This window comes from Lolium perenne, chromosome 2, assembly GCF_019359855.2.
Source record: "Lolium perenne isolate Kyuss_39 chromosome 2, Kyuss_2.0, whole genome shotgun sequence".
Classification (NCBI taxonomy): domain Eukaryota; kingdom Viridiplantae; phylum Streptophyta; class Magnoliopsida; order Poales; family Poaceae; genus Lolium; species Lolium perenne.
In genome coordinates, this window is record NC_067245.2 from 74,690,413 (window position 1) to 74,698,969 (window position 8,557).

Here is an 8,557-nt window from a genome sequence, read left to right on the forward strand (position 1 = left end):
GTCCAAATAATTAAACTAGAGCATGATCATGCAAAGTGACCACAACATTTTCTTGCAGAAACAATTAGTGTAAGTCAAATGTGAGTTATAGGAGTTGAAACTAACTTAATATCTATTTTAGTTGATTTTTAAGAATTGTTTGAAAGTGCAAAAGTCTCTGGCTTGATCTTTTTGTCACATTATTTCTACAACAGATCTCAAGGTGAGACCAGTGCCAAGTTGTAGAACTTTTCCATAGCTTTCTAAAAATATAAAGTTTGTTAAATTTGGCCAAGCCAAACAGATTCCATGGATTTTCAAAGTTGGAACCAGTATTGAACTTAAATGGATTTGGAAAATTCGAATTTGAATTACTGGGCTACGCGGGAAAGCTAACTGGGCCTAAACGGAATAAAACAGCCCAAGTCCAGCCCACCACGCGTCCACGCACGCGTGGGCTGTCTGATGGTGGGCTCCACCCGTCAGTCACTCATAACGCCCGAAGCGGTACGAGCGATGCGGCGCGTTGGATTAGAACAGGATCTAACGGTGCACGTTCATCGTCGTCGACGGCGAGAGGGGAGCTCTGGCACGGCGGCGGTAGGGGGTCGGAGGCTCACCGTGGCTCCAGCTAGGGTTGGTCAGTGTGCTTGGGGACGTTGTGGTCGATGGCGAAGCAGCCTGTAGCAGTGGCGTCGCTTGGGGAGGCCTGGATCGACGGCGATTGCTGCAGAGCTTCCGCGGCAGTGATGCGTCGATTGGCCTTGCTCCGGCGACGATTGAGGTGGCTACTGGTGCTGAGCGAGGCGGTGGTGAGTGGTGATCATGGTGGTGTGCTTGGATCGTCGAGGGGAGGCCTCCTTTTATAGGCGCGTGAGGGTGCTGCGGGGCAGTGAGGTGGTCGACATGCGCGCGGCTTCGACGGCGAGCTAGGAGGCTAGGCGACGACGGGGTCGTGTTCACCGCGTCACCGCGGTCCTTGGAGCGTCAACGGCGCAATAAATGGTGGCGTACGGTGGTCGGGAGCGTCCGTGTACTGTCGCGGCCGTGGCGGGCGCGTTCGTCCTCTCCGGCGGCCGTGGTCGCCAAGGCAAGACGTCAGCTTGTCCGGCGAGCTCCGCGTGGTGAGGGAAGTACTACGGCGCGCGGATGTGGTCGGGTACGGCGAGATTCGGCGAGCGCCGCGTGGCCGTGTCCGTGCACCAGTGACGTCGCCCTTGCCGCTCGCGGCGTACCTGGGACGTAATGGGCGCGCGTCGTCCGGGGCGTGTCGGCATCCATCCGACCAACGGCGGGTACTGGCGAGCTCCTGAGATCAAGGGCGAGCGATTTGGCAAGGTGGCGTGGTCGGGAGAAGTAGAGATGAGAGGGGAGGGTGTCGAGGTGGAACGGGGTCGGCATGGCCATGGCCAGCCATGTTCTGGTCGTGTCCATGTCGATCTTTTGCATGGGCTAGGTAGGTTTAAGTCTGGGGAGTAGTGCTAGGTCAAGTATTGGTCAAGGTTTGGCCAGGTTTGATCACATTTTCAAACTTGGGAAACTTACATAGGTTTCAATGTCTCATCTTCTCTTGATCATTACCATTGATCCTTAAAGAATTTGATACCATGATCTTTACAAAAGTTGTTCACCTTGTTGAGTACTTGGATGACAAGCAAAGAGTTGGATTTGTTTAGTTTAGAAAATTTGAAATAGAGAGGCTCAAAGTGGTGACCAGACTATAAAAGTCACAAGTGACCATTATCATATGTGGTCCTATTTTTAATTCTAAATTTGATTAAATTGGTAAATCTTTGATTCTCAAAGTTGTAATTACTTATTAATATCATATTACAACTATTGGTGAAGATCAAATGGTCCTAGGGTCAAATTTACAAAAATGCCATAGACCATATGTTAGGGTTTTTAGGGTTTTTATAATATTTGATTTCTTTCTCTTTTTGATGGATTTGGTTTATGATGATCACTTGATCACTTTAGGGTTTTGGAGTTCATCACATACAATAAATAACAAACATCATGGCATATCACTCAAAATGCACAAGTCCTATGCATGGTACTATATGTAAAGTAAAAGTTTTTGTTGGTTCTGAAATTTGGATAATTGGAATTGTTCTTCTTCCTTTATTTAAAATTTGGGATGTTACAGCTGCCTAGATCGCATCTTGCGATCTAGGCAGCAGAAGCTTTATGTTGTTCATGCATTGCTCGTACTGAAGCCTTTTTGATGGCGAGCAACGTAGTTATCATAGATGTGTTAGGGTTAGCATAGTTCTTCGTATAACATGCTATCGTCCCGAGATCTTAAAGAAAAATTAGGTACTAAAGAGATCTGGGTACTCTTTCTTCATATCTTCCTCTCGTTCCCAGGTGGCTTCATCTTCGGTATGATTGCTCCACTGTATCTTCAGAAACTTGATGCTTCGGGTGCGGGTGGTTCTGTATGCTTCTTCCAGGATGCGAATCGGCACTTCGCGGTATGTCAGGTCTTGGTTGATATCCACCGAACGGTGATCGATGTTCTTGAACACTTCCGTCTTCTCGGGGACTTCCAGACACTTCCGAAGGAGTGAGATGTGAAACACGTCGTGCACAGCCGACATTTCTTCAGGTAACTCCAGTTGATAGGATACTTCGCCTCGGCGACTCAGAACTTTGAAGGGTCCGACATATCGGGGTGCAAGCTTTCCTTTCAATTGGAATCTCTGCATTCCTTTCAGGGGGGATACTTTAAGATAGACAAAATCTCCAATCTCGAAGGTCATCTCACGGCGTCTCTTGTCAGCGTAACTCTTCTGCCTTGATTGCGCTGTCTTGAGGTACTCGCGAATCTTGTGCACTTTCTCTTCGGCTTCACGAAGAACATCAGGTCCAAAGACTTGGCTTTCTCCGACTTCCGACCAGTTCAGGGGGGTACGGCACTTCCTTCCGTACAAAGCTTCAAAGGGGGCCATCTGCAAGCTGGCTTGGTAACTGTTGTTGTAGGAGAATTCTGCATAAGGCAGACAATCTTCCCACTTGGATCCGTACTCCAGTACACAAGCTCTCAACATGTCCTCCAAGATTTGGTTGACTCTCTCGGTCTGTCCATCAGTCTGGGGGTGATAGGCAGTGCTGAACTTCAGACGGGTTCCTAATCCTTCGTGCACCTTCTGCCAGAATCTTGAGGTGAACTGTGATCCTCTATCTGACACTATAGACTTCGGGGTTCCGTGCAGGGCGACTATTTGGGAGATGTTCAGTTCAGCTAACTTTGGTCCTTGGTAGGTGGTCTTGACAGCGATGAAATGGGCTACCTTGGTCAACCTATCCACCACTACCCATATAGAATCGTTGCCTTTGCTGGATTTGGGCAAACCTGTGATAAAATCCATTCCTACTGAGTCCCACTTCCATTCCGGAATCTGTAGGGGCTGCAGCAGTCCTGCGGGTCGCTGATGTTCTGCCTTGACTCGCTGACAGATATCACACTTGGCGATGTAGCTTCCGATCTCTCTCTTCATTCCATGCCACCAAAATTGTTCCTTCAGATCTTGGTACATCTTGGTACCTCCGGGGTGAATAGAATATAGGGTGTCATGGGCTTCCTTCAGAATGACTTGTTTTAAGTCGGAGTCCGATGGTACGCAGAGACGTCCTTTATACCAAAGAACTCCGGCTTCATCTACGGTGAATCCTGGTGCTTTTCCTGCGTCTATCTGGTTCTTGATTCCATCAATGCTGGCGTTTCCCTTCTGAGCTTCCTTGATTTGACCAATCAAGGTGGGTTGTAGCTCCATGCTGGCTAGGAATCCTTCACTGACTAACTCCATTCTAAATTGCTCAAACTCCTGATACAAGCTGGGTTGTTCTTCTGCTATCATGGAGTTCAACTGACACGGCAGTCTACTCAACGCATCCGCTACCACGTTGGCCTTGCCGGGGTGGTAGTGGATCTCCATATCATAATCCTTAATCAGTTCTAACCATCTCCTTTGCCTCATATTCAGTTCCTTCTGGGTAAAGATATACTTCAAGCTCTTATGATCTGAATAAATCTCGCAGCGATTACCCATGAGGTAATGACGCCACACCTTCAGTGCTAAAACTACGGCTGCGAGCTCGAGGTCATGGGTGGGGTAATTCTGTTCATGTTGTTTCAGTTGCCGGGACAGATAAGATATCACTTTGCCTTCTTGCATAAGCACACATCCGAGACCAATCTTGGATGCATCGCAGTAAACGTCAAAGGGTTTGGTGATGTCCGGCATGATCAAAATTGGGGCTGAGGTCAGTCTAAGCTTGAGTTGTTGAAAACTCTCCTCACATTTATCAGTCCATTCGAACTTCTTGTCCTTCTTCAGCAGTTGGGTCATTGGTCGAGCGATACTCGAAAAGCCTTCTACAAATCTGCGGTAATATCCGGCTAGTCCAAGAAAAGCGTGGACCTCGGTCTGGGTGGTTGGGGCTTTCCATTCTGCAACAGTCTTGATCTTGGCGGGATCTACAGCAATTCCTCCTACTGACAAGATATGTCCCAGGAATCCAACTTCCTTTAACCAAAACTCACATTTGCTAAACTTAGCATACAGCTGATGCTCTCTAAGGGTCTCCAGGACAGCTTCTAGGTGTTGTTCATGTTCTTCCTCAGACTTGGAGTAGATGAGAATGTCGTCGATGAAAACGACAACAAACTTATCCAGAAAGTTCATGAAGATCTTATTCATGAGGTTCATGAAATAAGCGGGGGCATTGGTCAATCCAAATGACATGACATTGTACTCGTACAATCCATATCTGGTGGTAAAGGCAGTCTTAGGAATGTCCGATGCACGAATCTTTAACTGGTGGTATCCAGTCCTGAGGTCAATTTTTGAGAAAACTACGGCACCGGTCAGCTGGTCAAACAAATCTTCTATCTTCGGCAAGGGGTATTTGTTTTTGATGGTCACATCGTTAAGCTTACGGTAATCCGTACATAAACGACTGGCACCGTCCTTCTTATCTACAAACAAAACTGGGGATCTCCAAGGCGACGCACTTGGTCGAATCAGACCTTTGGCTAGCAGTTCATCCAGTTGCTTCTTCAACTCCACTAGTTCTGCTGGGTTCATGCTATAGGCTCTCTGGGCTATAGGTCCGGTTCCAGGGATTAACTCAATGATAAACTCGATATCCCGGTCTGGGGGCATACCGGGTAAACCATCGGGAAACACATCAGGATATCGACAAACGACCCTGATTTGATCCAGAGTTGGCTTTACTACACCTTGGTTGCAGGTAAATTTTCTGGGTAGCAGTTCAGAGACATGTTCTACTACGGTACCGGTGCTACTGGTCATGGTGATGGCTTTCTTGGCACAGTCAATCATTCCATGATGTTTTGCCATCCAATCCATTCCCAGCACTACTTCCAAACCTTTGGTTCCCAAAATTATCAGGTTGGCATGGAACTCTACTTCATGAATTACGATGGGTACATTTTTGCAAAATTTTCTGGCTTTGGTAGTTGATCCGGGGATTTGAACTATCATGACATGTTTCAAACTGAGAGGTTGAATTTCACTTGTTGATGCAAAGTCTTCGGTGATAAAAGAATGAGATGCTCCAGAATCAAACAACACTCTGGCAGGTACTGAGTTGACAGGAAACATACCCAGTACAACATCTGGTGCTTCCTGAGCTTCTTCGGCGTTCATGTGGAAGAGACGGCCGTTGCGGTTATTGGGGTTGTTGGGGGCGAACTTCTTTCCGGTGGACACACGGCGTTGCTGCTGAGCAGGTGCAGCGGTGTTGCCGGCGAGCTTGGCGAGTCTCTTGGGACACTCGTTAGAGTAGTGTCCCACCACTCCACACTCATAGCAGGTGATGGTAGACTTGTCCTTGGGGGTGACGGGAATGGCGTTGCTTCCGGTTCTGGGGGCAGTGTTGATATTGTTGTGATTGGGGTTGGGGGCTCTGGGCGGAGCGCGGTTGAAGTTGTTGTTGTTGTTGTAGTGGTTGTTGGTATTGTGGCCTCCGGGCCTGAAGTTTCCTCCACTTCGGTTCTGATAACCGGGGCGTGAGTTCTGCATCGGGGGCTTGTTGTTGTTCCTTGGGGTGAAACTTCCACTTGGGCTGGGGCGATATTTCGGAACATTGCTAGGCCCATTCTGGTGCATCATGCGGCGTTTGCGGTTCTCATTGGCTTGATTCAGCTTGCCTTCCATCTGAATGGTGGAGTCAACCAGGGCTTCAAGATCGGAAAAAGGGATGTTGACGAGAACCGTTTGCATCTCATCATGCAGCCCGTTCAGGAATCTCTCCTGCCTCTTCTCAGTGGTGTCGGTCTCATCGGGGGCGTATCGTGACAGGGTAAGGAACCTATCGCGGTATTCTACCACCGTCATGCGACCTTGCTTCAGTTCGCGGAATTCATCCCGCATCTTCTTGATGAGACCCGGGGGTACATGGTACTTGCTGAACTTGAGCTTGAAATCTGCCCAAGTCATGAACTGACCTCCGTTCATGGCACGGGTGCTAGTCCACCATGCTCGGGCGGGTCCAGCGAGGTAATGGGTTGCAAACAGGACCATCTCGTTGGCTTCCACTCTAGCTACCTCCAAGTTGTTCTCCATGGTCTGAAGCCAGTCATCGGCATCGAGGGGTTCCTCCGTCTTGCTGAACATCGGAGGGTTGGTATTCTGAAAGTTCTTGAGCTTGGATCCGGGATGATCATGATTTCCATGGCCTTGGTTTGTGAGGTTTTGTAGGGCGGTGATGTTGGCTTGACGTTCAGCTCTTTCAGTCTCCCGGTCTGCCAACAGGGTTTGCAGCAGTTGCATCATGGCATCGTTGTTGTTGCGATTAGGTGGGGCCATCTGGATATACATAAGATTATAAGATAAGAGGGAAATTCTATGGTTTATTTTTAATAAGTTCAAAAACTTGTAAAACTTGAATGCTTTGGATGACACACACAAACATTCATTCATTCATTCCACATCACATATTACAAACTAGTAGTGCAACACTCCAATGGTTTTAAGAACCATTTCACATGCTACGATACAACTGACGGGATACAACTCATGCCTACATCAGTGCTCAAGTGCAGCTACCCTCGTCCTTAACGTTGATAGGAACGACGTCATCAGGTCCCGGCTCCAGAAACGCGTAGTCCTCCTCCTCAGTGAACTCGTCCTCCTCGAAGTCGTCATCGTCACTCAGGAAGGCTCCTCCTCCCTGAATATCGATACCGGCTTCGTCCTCCTCCATCTCCTGGATCTGCTCCTCCTGAGCCTTTACTGTGGCCTCAAGTGACGATATCTGGGCGCGAAGGCGCGTGATAGTGACATCCTTCTTCGCGCACCCCAGGCGAAGCTTGTTGCGGTCCCTGGACAGCATCTTGATAGCATCGCCATGGGTGGCCAGGGCGAGGTGAGTCTGGTTCGCATACATCCGGGCGTTATCCAGATCCAGCTGAGTATGATACAACATGAAGTCTAGATGCTCGGCGTGATGCCTCAGCTCAGGGTGGGACTGCAGAGCCATGGGTACTCCTGCGGCATCACGCTTCACTAGGTGAGCGAAACGGGATGCCAGCAAGCGTACCGCGTTCTGTCCGCAGAGGCATGCCAGTGCCTCCTGCAGGCCTCGAGCAAGTCCGTCGAGCCAGTTGCTCTCACGGAAAGAAAACAGGGTCCTCTCGGTGGTAGGAGACTCCATGTTCCCCCTTAGATCCGCAGTAATGATCCATTGCAGCTCTCCGCCAGGCTGATCATCCATCTGGATCCCATGGAACTCGGGCTGGAGGCGCCCCAGAAAGTTCGAGACCGCAGTGAGATCATGCTCAAAGATCAAGCTACCTCCGTTACCAAGTTGGTAAAACTTGGTGTTGACGGGTGCGTTGGGCTCCATCTGAAAGTGAGTTGGGAGAGTAAGTTAGAGATTTGAACAAGTGTGGCAAAATTTTTAAGTAGACATAAAAGAGAGCATGATTCATCAAATTTCGAAAAAGCCTCCAAGACAAGAATACGAATAATTTTTCATAAATAACCTTTTCATTTGGATCTCAAAGTTATGTTTTTTTATGAACGCCCATTCTAACTAAGGTTTTCTAAGGTCAAATAATGGCTCTGATACCAACTTGTCAACACCCGGATTTTTAAGTCCAGATGCCTATTATGTCATTCATCGCAATCCCAAGATAATGTTGTTGCGAGGCATAATAGTCGAGTATCACAGTCATTATTTATTACAAGCCATAATGTCTTACAATCTTGAATCACATGATTCATCTTACACAAATAGTTGATCTTTCAATCAACACCATACACAATTTCATACATAGCGGAAGCGTAATAATAACGGGACTCTCTAGTCCACAGGCCAACATTTGACGTCAGAAACCCCTAGTTGTCGTAGGCGTCCTGCTGATCATCCTCGTGATAGTTCTGTTCCTCCTCGTACTCTGGCCATTTGAATAGCCAGGGACAAAACCGTAAGTACTTCAAGTACTTGTAAACTAATACTATTGTAAGATGCAAATTAAAGGTACTAAGCTCTAGTTTACATTGCATAAGCCAAATTTTAGTTCACAAGCTTGGATCATGTGCTA